Source organism: Tupaia chinensis, unplaced genomic scaffold (genome assembly GCF_000334495.1).
Source record: "Tupaia chinensis unplaced genomic scaffold, TupChi_1.0 Scaffold000146_1, whole genome shotgun sequence".
NCBI classification, from domain to species: Eukaryota; Metazoa; Chordata; class Mammalia; order Scandentia; family Tupaiidae; genus Tupaia; species Tupaia belangeri.
This window is the reverse complement of record NW_006159616.1, coordinates 7,783,913-7,797,147: the sequence shown is the minus strand read 5'-3', so window position 1 is coordinate 7,797,147 and position 13,235 is coordinate 7,783,913. Positions and strand designations below refer to the sequence as shown.

At 50.0% G+C, this 13,235-nt stretch overlaps 1 protein-coding gene across 1 annotated transcript in view; it reads right to left on the bottom strand.

Annotated features, from left to right (window-relative positions):
- Positions 1-13,235, bottom strand: part of ZBTB17 (zinc finger and BTB domain containing 17) — a 33,795-nt gene that overhangs the window by 20,194 nt on the left and 366 nt on the right.

The following is a 13,235-nucleotide window of genomic DNA, read 5'->3' as shown; positions in this document are numbered from 1 at the left end:
CTCTTTCTCTGAAGAAGCAGCAAGAAATTGGTAACAGGAGTTCGCAGGTGAAAAGGGAAAGGGTGGCAAGGAGTTCTCCTCTTCACCTTACCCCCATCCTGCGTTTTCTGTTTTTCTACTTACTATCTATTAAAAAATTAAAGCCAGGGTTGGGTGGTGATGCAGCAGATACATGACCGTTCCCACACGATGGAAGTCTGGGGTTTCTGAGCTGGGATGTCCTCAAGCACACCAACCACGCACGGCTCCAGGATCCAAGCCAGCTGAGAACCCTGTGGGGGTGCCTGTCTCTCTGTCTCTCTATCTCTCTCACGGAAGACATAAACAAGTCAGCTTTTAAAAAATGAGGGCTGACTCGGTAGAGCAGGGGTTAAGAGCTGTGCACTGGGAGCTGGGCACCGCAGAGCCGACTGTGGGTGCATGCAATTAAAAAATAAATAAAACTAAGAACGTTAAGAAACGAAGGAAAGAAGAAAGAGAAAGGCAAGAAAACACTCACAGTCAGAGTTATGAGTCCTTCATTCTATCTTTCATAACACCCTTAGGACATTTTCTACAAGACCCAGTGACTAAAAACTTCTCAAGAGGAAAAAATTTCTCATAAGGAAAATGGAAAATTATGGTAATTTTCACAAAAACCACACCACTCAGGAAGATATGATGAGCAGAAATTCCCTAAGGGGACCCCCCCAAGAACGGCAGGGCTGCAGCCTTCTGGGGCTGAGGCAAGTCCCTTCAGGCGCACAGACCTGCCTGCAGGGCTGAGCTTACTCGCCCTGGGCCCAGTTCAAAGCCCCTCCCTTGGCATCAGGCCAAAGCTAGTTAAGTACTGAAACCTCGACACCTCGATTTCCTTTTTGTAAAATGGGGATGATAATATAAGCTTCTACTTTATAAAGTTGCTGTAGGCAATCATCTTTTTATTTGCCAGAGGGTGTGTGTGCTCTGGGAATGGGGGAAGGGCAAGGAAAGAAAGAAAGTGTGCCCTGAGGCCTGGTCATGCACAGTCCCTTCCCCTTCTGTCCCCTTTGGTGAGCTCAGGCACACACGCATGTGTGCGCAGCGTGTCTCAAGCCGCAGGGTCTGCAGAGCTGGCTACGCGGGATCCAGCCACCTTAACCACTCGGTCATCATTATTACACATAAACCGATGCTAACGGAGAGCAAAATAGGGGAACCTAAGGCTCTAATTGTTGTCCTGGCTTAGCTTCTAAAAACAGGTGTTAAAACATTGTGAGTAATCTAGACGTAAACCTGAAAGTTTCAACCTGAGAAGAGACCAGAAAAAGGGCCCAGAGACTGCCACACTTACTCCGTTCGAACGTAACCAGAACGCCTGGCACTAGAGCTTAACACATCATGGCAAATGCCACCTTCTTGCTACAAAGGACACGACTTTGGTGGAGCAAAGAGGCTGTCACCGAAAAAGGAGATAGGCCACGACCACTCCAAAGGGTTAGCTGTCCCAGACTCTACGATGGAGAACCTCAGCCAGGGGCTGGACCGTGGAGCAGCAGTGAATTAGTGAGGCTGAACCCCACGGGAAGGCTGCGGTTCATGGGTGGAGACCGCCCTGAGTACACACAGCCGCGCACACGCCCACGAGGCCGGCTGGCTGATGCAGGTGGGTCGCAGCACCAAACCCATCAGGGGTGCTGTGTTTCTCTGTCTCCACCTCTCTCTCACTTGTGGAATAAACTTTAAAAAAAAAAAGTCTAAACTAAAAAAAAAAAAAAAAGGTTAAATACAAATTGGAGGGCCAGCTCCATGGCGTGGACCCCACAGGGCTGGCTGTGCAGTTTGAGCCTGGACCCAGCAGCTTGAGAAACACACCAGGCACAGATGTGTGCATACCCCAAATCCTGAAAGGAGGGAGAAGTGGAGGATAAGGGATTGCGGTGCAACCTTCCCCGGGTGCTTTCTCCTCTCCCTTTCTCTCTAAATACTGTGTTTGCCTTCCAGCAAAAAAACAAAGACAAAAAAAACCTGGAAATGGATGTAGCTGGACTTCAATGTAGCTCTTCACGTGTGATTGACTTTTCTGGGTTTGTATTCTCATTAGGATCAAATGACTAGCGAGGTCCCTTCTAGTGTTAAGATGTAATAAATTGTTAAAAAAAATGAATGATTTATTTAATGAGATGCATGCATTCGAAGTATAACAGATGTCACATGAATGCCAGTAAAAATGAGTAGTACTTAGCAAATTTGTCTTTACATTAAAAACTTTCCCTAGAATATTAAGATTTCCATCCATAAACATGAAACAGGACACCAACACCAACTATGAAATACGTGTGGTAGAAGCCAACATCAAATTTTATATTTCCTAATCCAAATAGGATTAAACTAAGATTTTTGTAAAACTTTGTTTTTTTGGAGAGATTTTTGCTATAGGGCACATGCACTTGCTGAAGAGACAGAGAAAGAGAGACAAAGCGAGAAATAATCACCCTACAGGGGGATGGCCATGCCACAATCCTTCTCCTCCAGTCTCCTCTCGGGGTTTTGGGCATGCACGCACATGTGCCTGGCATGAGTTTTAAGTTGCTGAGTCCCAGACTCAAACCCCAGTCAACTACATGAGAGTCCAGTGACATAACCATTACACCATCTGCTGGTCCCAAGATTTTTTTTTTTGAGAGGTTTTTGCTAAAGGGCATGTGCACTTGCCAGACAGACAGAGAGAAACATAGAGACAGAAAGCGAGAAATCACCCCTCAGAGAGGATGGCTACGCCGCAATCCCTTCTCCTCCATTCTCCTCTTGGGATTTTGGGCACGCACGCACATGTGCCCGGTGTGTTTTAAGCCACCGGGTCCAGGAGGTGAACTGCGGTTGGCTACGTGGGAGTCCAGCGACATAGCCATAACGCTAAATGCTGGTCCCAGTCCCAAGATTTTTAAAAACTTGATTTTTAAAAACTTTATTTATTTTAGAGGGCTGTTTTGGGGAATCTCAAAACCTTAAGTTATGCCTGGATTAAAAAGTGGTCAAGGGGTCACTCCGGGCACATGTTTATGTGTGCCCAAGATCACCGGAAGAGAATGGAGGAGAAGGCATTGTGGCATGGCCATCCCCTGGGGGGGGGTGATTTTTCACTTTCTCTCTCATTGTGTGTGTGTGTGTGTCTGTCTCTCTTTCTGGCAAGCACACATACTCTAAGGCAAAAACCTTTGGGGAAAAAAAAAAAAAGTGGTCAAGGGGGCCAGGCAGTAGTGCAGAGGTAATGTCCCTAGACTCACATGACAGGTCCTGAGTTCTTGCCTCCAGACACCCCTGGGCATGCCAGGCACGTATGTGCATGCCTAGGGTCTGGGCTGCCTGAGGCGCGGGGTGGATGCAGTGTGGGGACCCAGTTAAGGGATGCCTGTCTCTCTATCTCTCCCCCTCACAGAATAAATAAATAAACTTTAAAATGTTTTTTTTTTTTCCCACTACAGGGCGCGTGTGCTAGCCAGACAGACAGAGAGAGACATAGAGACAGAAAGCGAGAAATCACCCCCCAGGGGGGATGGCCACGCCGCAATCCCTTCTCCTCCATTCTCCTCTCGGGATCTTGGGCACGCACACACATGCGCCCGGCGTGAGTTCTAAGCCACCGGGTCCGGACACGAACCACGGTCGACTACGTGGGAATCCAGCAACATAGCCATTACGCTAACTGCTGGTTCCCAACTTTAAAATGTTTAAAAAGTGGTCAAGAACTCAAAGGCTTTTTGGTCTTGGGGCCAAAAAGTGAGTAGTGGTAAAACTCAAGGCTCTGTGAGGCTGACCCACACGGACAGGGTCCCAGATTCGAGTCCTGAGACCTCCCTGAGTACACCGGACATACATGGGTCCATGACCCCGGGCTGGCGGGGAGTGAGCTGTGACAGCAGGACCCTATGGGGGTTCTCTTTCTCTCACTCGTAGAGGAAATAAGTGAAAAGCAATTCATTAAAAAAAAAAGGAAGAGCGATGTCAACGTTTCAATTGCCAATGATCTTTTCAAACTGCTGGGTCACTCCAGTCTAGCTGTTGAAGGGCTACTCCATGACAGTTTTCAACGGCAGGCTCTGAGAATGGAGAGGCCTGAGCCCAGCACGTGCCTGTGAACAAGCAGTGCTGCTGAGCCCCAGCCCTGGATCCGCCAGCTGTGGCAGCTGCGAAACAGTGACACTGCTCAGGAAGTCCTGTGAGGGTTGGCTTACAACCCTGGGGGTTTTCGGGGCCACTCTGAAGCTTCTGAGAGAAACTTGGAAACTTGTACCGGCCCAAGTGCTACCTGGTTCCTGGGCCTAAGACAGGCAGCCTGGCCAGCCCAGAAGGAAGGGTACTCAGACTTAATTCTCAGGGGTGTGAAGGCCTGGTAGGCAATCTAAACGCTGACCCTTATCTTCTCAACTTCCCAAATGCAAATAAACCAGGGGGGAGAAATAGAAATACTCTCCCGTATTAGCCAAGTAAAGCCCTGAAAGAAAAGGTTCTTGAAAATTAATCAACCACAGGGGCTGGCATGGAGGTTAAGGCAGCTGGATCCCACATGGCTAAGAGGTTCGAGTCCCAGACCCAGTGGCTAGGCACGTGTGTGCCCCCAAAATCCCAAGAGGAAAACGGAGAGGGGATTGTGCATGACCATTCCTCCTGCGGGTACTTTCCCTCTCTCTCTCCCTGTCTCTCTCCAATGAGCACACACACTATAGCAGAAAAAAAAATTAATCCACCATAAGAACCTACGTCCAGGTCAGCCAGCAGCATGGCTGACGGCAGCTGGATCCCATGAGTGACTGAGCGGTTTCAGTCTGTACCTGGCGACTTAAGAAAGACAAGAGGCACATGTGTGTGCACATGCCCAGAATCCTGAAAGGAGGGAGAGATGAAGGAGGGAACGATGGCATGACCATGCCCCCCAAAGGGTACTCTCTCTCTCTCCAGGGAATGCACCCTCTAGCAAATTAAGAGAGAACACACACCCACACAAAAGCTTGTACATGAGTGTTCACAAAGCACTATTCACATCGCCAAGGGGCGGAAACAACCCAAATCCCAACAATTGCTGAAGGATAAACAGTGTGGCGTGTGGGGTCAGGCAGGGGCCGGCAGTAACACCACTGCCCCCACGTGGGGAAGCTGGGATTGTGTCCTGGAACCCCTGAGCACACGGAGGGCGCACACATGCCCGTGGCTGGGATGGAAAAAGGGCTCTCATACGGTGCCTGGGTGTCTGTCTCTCTGGTGGAATGAATGAATGAGTAAATAAATAGAAACTTTAAAATGTGGACTGTCCATAAAATGGAATATTATTCAACAATAAAAAAGAACGGCTGGGGAACGGCAGGTTAAAGTTAAGGCAGTTAAATTGACTGTGTGGTCTGAATCCAGGACCCAAGGCTTAAAAGTCACAGCAGGTGCATGTGCACGTGTGCCCCAAATCCCGAGAATGGAGAAGGGATTGTGGCATGGCCATCCCCCCAGGGGGTGGTTTCTCACTTTTCCTCTCCAGCAAGTGCACATACTCTATGGCAAAAACCTTTTTAAAAAGTAGCACTGGGCTACCCCATAGTGGTTATGGGAGAGGATTCCGCAGGGCTGACTGTAGTTCAAATGTCAGCCCTAGCGGCCTGAGGAACATGATGGGCACGTGTGCATGTGTGCCCAGAATCCCGGCAAGATGGAGAAATTGAGGAGAAGGGATAGTGGTGTGACCACTCCTCGTGGGGTACTTTCTCCCTCCTCCTCTCTCTCTCTCTATGGTGAGCGCGTGTGCTCCATGGCTTTTTTTTTTTTTTTTTAAGGGGAAAAAAGCAAATCAAGAGAGGGAAAAAAAGCAAAATTCAGGGATGACCTGGACGGGGTAGGGTGGGACAGGATGAGAGGGAGGCACTCAAAGGCACCCAAAGATAATTTTTTTAAATGGGTGTTCCTTATATCCTTCCTCTTTATGTTGAATATATTATTTTGTATCCACTCAATATTTGACAAAAACAAGTCAGACAATTAAATAATGTTCTTTCTTACTTTGAACAATGTTTTGAAGCCTCAACCCCGGGGAGCTGGCTGAGTTACAGTAATGGGAGAGTCCCTGACAGTCCATGTGCCCGAGATGAGAGAAATACGGAGTGCTCGCTCCCTTCACTCTGGGCTCACCAGGGCTTTGGTTTCCGAGCTGCGGACACAGCCCCCTTGCACAGGCTGGAGAAATGGCAGTAGAGCCATCCCCTGGGGACAGGAAAGGGATGCTTAGATTAATGTTATAGTTCCCAGAGAGGAAACCCCGCAGGTGGGGTGGGAGAACACATTCTATTGCCAGCCCCCTCAAGCCCAGAAGCTGAGGACGTTTTTGATGTTACAATGAACCCAGCAGGCCTGCTTTCTGGCCTGCTCCCCACTCGCAGCTGGAATCCTCACCTGTGAGCCTCTGTCCACGCTGTTGTTTGGACATGAGCGAGCAGCTCTCAGTTCTCACCGTGCCCTCTGCTTCCTTCCTTCCTTCCTTCCTTCCACGCTCGAGCCCTAAGAACCAGCTCTCTCCGGAGCATGACATGCACTTTTGAATCCAAGAGCCCAAGCTCTGGTTCTGTCCGTGCATCTGTGCCGGCTCCATTACTGAGGTCGACTTGGACTCACGCTGGGAGTGTTAAACTCCTGATGGCTGAGGAGCGCTGAGAGAGCTGGGCACCCACGTGGACACGCAACATGGACACCTGTCGCAAATGCGATCATTTTCTGCAAAATGCTTACTCTTTGACCTCTATTACTTCAATCAATCAAAAACCATGGCCAGGACCAGCAGATGGCATAGTTACATTGCTGGACTCCCAGATAGTCAATCGTAGTTCAAGTCCCAGACACCACAGCTTAAAATTTATGCTGGGCACCTGTGTATACATGCCCAAAATCCCGAGAGGAGAATGGAGGAAAAGGTTTGTATTGTGGTCATCCCTCCTGGGGGCTGATTTCTCACTTTCTCTATCTCTGGTGAGCGCACGTGCCCTATAGCAAAAAATCCCTCCTCGCACCAAAAAAAAACAAAAACAAAAACATGGCCAACAAAAGGAGATTATGATCTCCAGGACAATACGTTTCATGCATAAAATGTATCAGGAGATTTTTGTTTTCTCTCAGGTTGGGGCCCCTTCCTGTTATGAATCCAAAATCCAACAATGTGTCACCACATCTGCACACAGAGCTACCCACATAGGCACCGACACGGGAGAATGCCACAACTGCAGAAAGTGGGCCACCTGGTCCTCTCCCAGGCCAGCACCACCCACAGAGGCTTGCCTTGTGGTGTTCCGGATGGCAGTGCCCCGGACGGCCGTGCCCAGGCTCACCACTTGAAAGGCCTGCATGTGCGACAGACTCAAGCCAATCCATTCTCTTCAAAATGACCTTCCCAGGCCAGTCAGTGGAGTGGTGATGACTGGGGCTGGCTCCTACATGGCTGACTGCATGTTTAAGTCCCAGATCTGATGCTTGAAAAACACACCAGGCGAGGGGAAAAAAAAAGGGGGGGATCAGCAGTTAGCATAATGGCTATGTTGCTGGACTCCCATGTAGTCGACCGCAGTTCAAGTCCCAGACCCAGTGGCTTAAACTCACACCAGGCACGTGTATATGCGTGCCCAAGATCCCGAGAGGAGAAAGGAGGAAAAAGGATTGTGGCATGGCCATCAACCCTGTGGGGTGATTTCTCACTTTCTGCCTCTCTGTCTCTCTGTCTTCTTGGCGAGTGCACATGCCCTATAGCAAAAATCCCTCAAAAAACAAAACAAAACAAAAAAACAAAAACAAAACAAACACCAGGCACACACCAGGTGTGTGGGTGCATGTCCCACATCCCAAAAGGAGAAATGGAAAAGGGATTGTGGCATGATCACCTCTCGTTTTTCCTGATAACTTTTTTTAAAAAACAAGTCTCCTCAGGACCAGCAGTGGCATTGTGGTTAAAGTGCTGGACACTCCCATGTGACCGACCATGGTTCAGGTCCTGGACCTGGTGGCTTGCTTTCTCACTTTTCCTCTTTCTCTCTCTCTCTCTGGCTCTCTGGTCAAATGAAAATAAAGGAATGAATAAATAAAATTAAATTAAAATAATTATTTTTAAAAAAAGAACAAGTCTTCTCTACACATACGTACACATACATGAGGCACAGAATGGTCCTCGAAGGGCACGCAGACGTGATCACAAATGACCTGGGAGGAGGAGAGGGACTCACTTCCCACAGAACACCTTTTAGAACCTTCTCAGTCATGCATTCCTATAAAACACGACTTTCTCCTTCAATGTGCCTCGCTTTCTTTCTCACTCTCAAAGGTCCCGTCTCCTAACTAACACGTAATATCAGGTTGCTGGGAAAGTCATGACATATATTTCTATACAAAACCCAATAATCCTAGTTGCCAATTATGGCGTCAAAGACTGGACTAGGCATTTGCTTGTCATGTCAGAGGGATGCACACTCGCCTGAGAGGGAGGGAGGAAGAAAGCGTCCCCGTGGTATCTATGCCCAGAGACCAGGGAGACTACACAACAGCACCCACAACAAAGATTTATCTGATCCGGCCCCAAGCCTCAATAATGTCAAGGATGAGAAACCCCCTCTGCCGGAAAAAGACCCGAAAAAACATCTTACCCTCCTAGTTTAAGTCCCAGATCACCATGTCAACTTCCCATTTTACAGCCAAGTCCCCAGAGAACACCAGGCTCTCCTCTCCTTTCAACAAGAGCATCCCGGCCCCTCCTCAGAGCCGAGGCTGAGCACTCACTGCCAAGAGCTGCACGCCAGCTGTGTGCTGGGGACGCCAGAGCGAGTGAGAGCCTCTCCCGGCACGCAAGAGGCGGGCAGTCCTGACCAGGAGACTGGCCGGGACACCTACATCAGGACCGCAGTGAGAAAGCACTAACAGAGGTCAGCTCAGCTCCGACCTCGACCACGGGGTGCTGAGACATCACGGAGGAGGGGCTCCAAACACTGGGGGAGGGAGCGGGAGGGTGGGTCCTGCTCAGAAAAGGCATCCCAGAAGCATTTATTTTAAGTTTACTTATTTATCCCATGAGTGAGAGAGACAGATACAGCACCCATGACAGGGTTCCAAAGCTAAGGCCCACCCCAGCTGCAACCAGCCCAGACCATGGGCCACTCTGGCTGGGAGCAAGGCCCCGAGCCAGTCACCCAGTCATACCGGCGCGTGGGAGAGTTAGCATGTTCTCCCCCAGCATCGGACGAGCCACAATTTGTTCCTTGGTTGTACGCCAGACGCAGTAGCTGGCTATGTTTGGGGACCACGTTGTACAAAAATGCCTCTTTTAACATTTGAACCTTGGGGCAAGCAGATGGCGTAGCAGTTACATCGCTGGACTCTCACACAGCCCGCAGCAGTTGAGTCCTAGACCCAGTGGCTAGAAACTCATGTTGGGCGCGTGTGCGTGCATGCCCAAGGTTCCGGGAGGAAAATGGAAGAGAAGGGATTGCGGTGTGGCCATCCCCCCAGAGGGTGATTTCTGACTTTCCCTCTTGCTGTCTCTGTTTCCCTCCCTCTGGCGAGTGCACACGCCCTAAGATTTTTTTTTTTGGACGTGAGGTGCAAGCCCAGTCTGAGCAAGGAGAGTCGCAGGATCAAAGGAACCCTGGGCCCAGGTGTCCACGCAGCACGCCAGCCGCAGCTCTGCCAGCTCCGACTGCAGACGTCCAGACTGTTACTGAGCAAACAATAAAATCCTATCTCGTTTCAGTCACTGTACTTTGGATTGCTTTCTAGGAGCACTTTAAGTTCCACCTAACTAAAACAAGGTGTGGGGCTGGCCCCCTAGCCCAGTAAGGGAGCTGGATCCCACACGGTTCAATGCCAGCCGCAGAGGCTTGAAAAACATGCCAGGTGTATGTGTGTACAGGCCCGAGTCCCAACAGGATGGAGACGTGGAGGAGAACGGGCTGCGGCATGACCAGCAAGAATGGGCTGCTGTTGGGGGTGCTTTCTCTCTCTGTCTCTGGCAAGCACACGCACCCTCTGGGAATTAGGAAAAAAAGAAAAGGAAAACAAGGTATGATCATTGCCCAGTGATTAATCCACTCTGGCCTGTTAGTAAAAAACAATAATAATATCAACAATTTCCCAACCAAACTGTAACTGGGGTTTTGTCACTAGTGTATTAATGTCAGAGAAAAAGTTACCTTGAAAGGCAATTTGAGTCCCACTGAACCCACAGGACGGATAAACTGACCTGGACTCTTTCATCGTTCAGGGTCACAGACATACCTCAGATTTCCAAGCAGCCTGGGCTACTCTTTCCTGACAGTGTATCTGCATAAACTCCAGTTTGGCTCCCCTCCTCCAGCTTTTTACCTGAATCAAAGACACCCACGTGGAAAATGTGATCAGAATCGGGAGAGTACCTGAGAGCTGCCCTTTCATTCACCCAAACCAGGCGAGATGCAGAGCACTTAGCACAGAGCCTGGCACAAAATAAGTGGTCAATAAACATTCAGTGACTGGGACCAGCAGTTAGCGTAATGGCTATGTCGCTGGACTCCCACGTAGTCGACCGTGGTTCGCGTCCCGGACCCGGTGGCTTAAAACTCACGCCGGGCACGTGTGCATGCGTGCCCAAGATCCCGAGAAGAGAACGGAGGAGAAGGAATTGTGGGTGGCCATCCTCCTGGGGGGGTGATTTCTCGCTTTCTGTCTCTGTCTCTCTCTGTCTGTCTGGCGAGCACACGCGCACTATAGCAAAAACCTCTCCAAAAAAAAAGAAAAAAAAAAACATTCAGTGACATGGTTACCAGTGTGCTACTCGCCGGACCATGTGCTGGAGCCAGGGCACAAAGATGCACAAACTCAGTGTCACTGGCCACACTCAGGAGCTCGGCTCTGTGAAGGGTCTACCACGACCGTGATGAGCAGAAGGGCCGTGTCCAGTGTCACTACAGCACTCGCTTTCCGAGGGGTGTCCTGGACACTCTGCTCATCTCATAACCTCACCCCAGGTGAGTGTGTCCTCTCCCACAACTTCAGTGACCTTTGATGGACAACGACGACCGACAACTGTTGTCCGCCACTGGCCAGCTCGACCTGAATGTTTTACAGGCATCTAATTCCAACATGTTCGAAACTAAATTTATCTCTCCTGCCCACCTTAGTCCTGCTCCTCATCCTGTTCCCTGTCCCCCTGTGCAGAACCAACACTCACCACTCAAAAACGGACGCAGTCCTGACTCCGAACTCCCTCACCAAAGAATCACCAAGTTTTGCTAATTCTACTTCCAAAACCATCTCTCCCCAACGTCTGCTTCTAACCTAACTCAAGACCATCCTCATTTCTCACATGGATTATTCCAGAAACCTTTCATCTGGCCTGTGGGCCCAACTCCTTTAAGGTATTATTCACGGACTGGCAGATGGTGCGGAGGTTAAGGCGCTGGATCCTACATGCTGAATCCATGGTTCGAATCCTGGACCTGACAGCTTGAAATACACACTGGGCATGTATGTGTGTGCATGCCCAAAGTTCTGAGGGGAGAATGGAGGAGAAGAGATTGTGGTGTGGCCATCCCCCTATGGGGGGCGGGGATTTCTCACTTCTCTCTTTCTCTCTCTCTCTCCCTCCCTCTGTCTCTCTCTTTATGTTGAGTGCACACACTCCCATGGGGGGGGGGACATTCTTCACATAGGCAGAGTGATCTTTCTAGTTCAAACATCTGAACATTTTTTTTAGAGGTTTTTGCCTTAAGACGTATGCGCTTGAAGAGACGAAGACAAACACAGTGAGAGAAAGTGAGAAACCAACCCCCCAGTGTGGATGGCCATGCTACAACCCCTTCTCCTCCATTCTCCCAGTTATCTTGGGCACACACGCACACACACCCAGTGCGATTTTCAAGCCACCAGGTCTAGGACTTGAACCACAGTCAGACATGGGGGAGTCCCAACAATATAACTGTTAATGCCATCTGCTGGTCCCGACAAATCTTTCTTAACTAGCTTCCCATTAACCAAAAGCATTTGAGTTTTTAACTAGGTTTACAAGGTCCCCTAAGACCAGACCATAGCCTGCTCTTTGTCTCTCAACTCTCTAGCTAGCCAGAGAACTTGAGCTTTCAAGACCAGCAGTTAGCATAATGGCTATGTCGCTGGGCTCCCATGTAGTCGACCGTGGTTCGCGTCCCGGACCCAGTGGCTTAAAACTCACGCCGAGCGCGTGTGCGTGCGTGCCCAAGATCCTGAGAGGAGAATGGAGGAGAAGGGATTGTGGTGTGGCCATCCTCCCTGGGGGTGATTTCTTGCTTTCTGTATCTCTGTCTCTCTCTGAATTTCTGGCTAGTGAATGTGCCCTATAGTAAAAACCTCTCCAAAAGAAAGAAAGAAAGAAAGAAAAGAACTTGAGCTTTCTGACAAGCAATGTCTTGAACTGCAAATACTCCCCCCTTCTGCCTCACTCTCCCAGGCATCCTTTAGGTCCTAGCTTTCTTTTTTTTGGAGAGGTTTTCGCTATAGGGCGCTTGCGCTTGCCAGACAGACGGAGAGAGACAGAGAGACAGAAAGCGAGAAAATTACCCCTCAGGCGGGTTGGCCATGCCACAATCCCTTCTCCTCCATTCTCCTCTCAGGATCTTGGGCACGCACGCACACGCGCTCGGCGTGAGTTTTAAGCCACCGGGTCCAGGACGCGAACCGCGGTCGTCTACGTGGGAGTCCAGCGATATAGCCATTACGCTAACTGCTGGTTCCCAGGTCCTAGCTTTCTGGGGGACAGAAGCCTCCCTGGATTCACCCAGACTGAGTGTTCTCTGAGCCCTTACCAGAATTGCCTGTTTCTCCGTGTCTTACATGTGGGGCTCCGGCAATGACAATAACAACTGGCACAAACGTGTATGCAGCATTCCCTTGGTGCCAGTAAGTGTTCTAAGCACTTTACACCTATGGTGACACTCTTAGCAGGCAAACTCTATTATTTTTTTAAGGATGAGGAAACTGAGTCAGAAGGACACTGCACATAGCTGGGACTCAAACACGCGCTGCCCGGCTCCACAGTCCGCACTCCTAACCACTACTCCAAAATCAAGCCTGCCTGGACTACTTGCAGTATGCTCAGAACCTGTCCGGTGCCGCACCACTCTCTCCGGAACGAACGAATGAATGAATGACACCATCTCGGACACGGACAGTTTCGGCCTCTCTCCACCGGCACCTCCCAGACCCTGCCAGGCCCGTGCCCCCCGCCCCAGCCGACCGACGGGAGGGGCCTGGCGCTC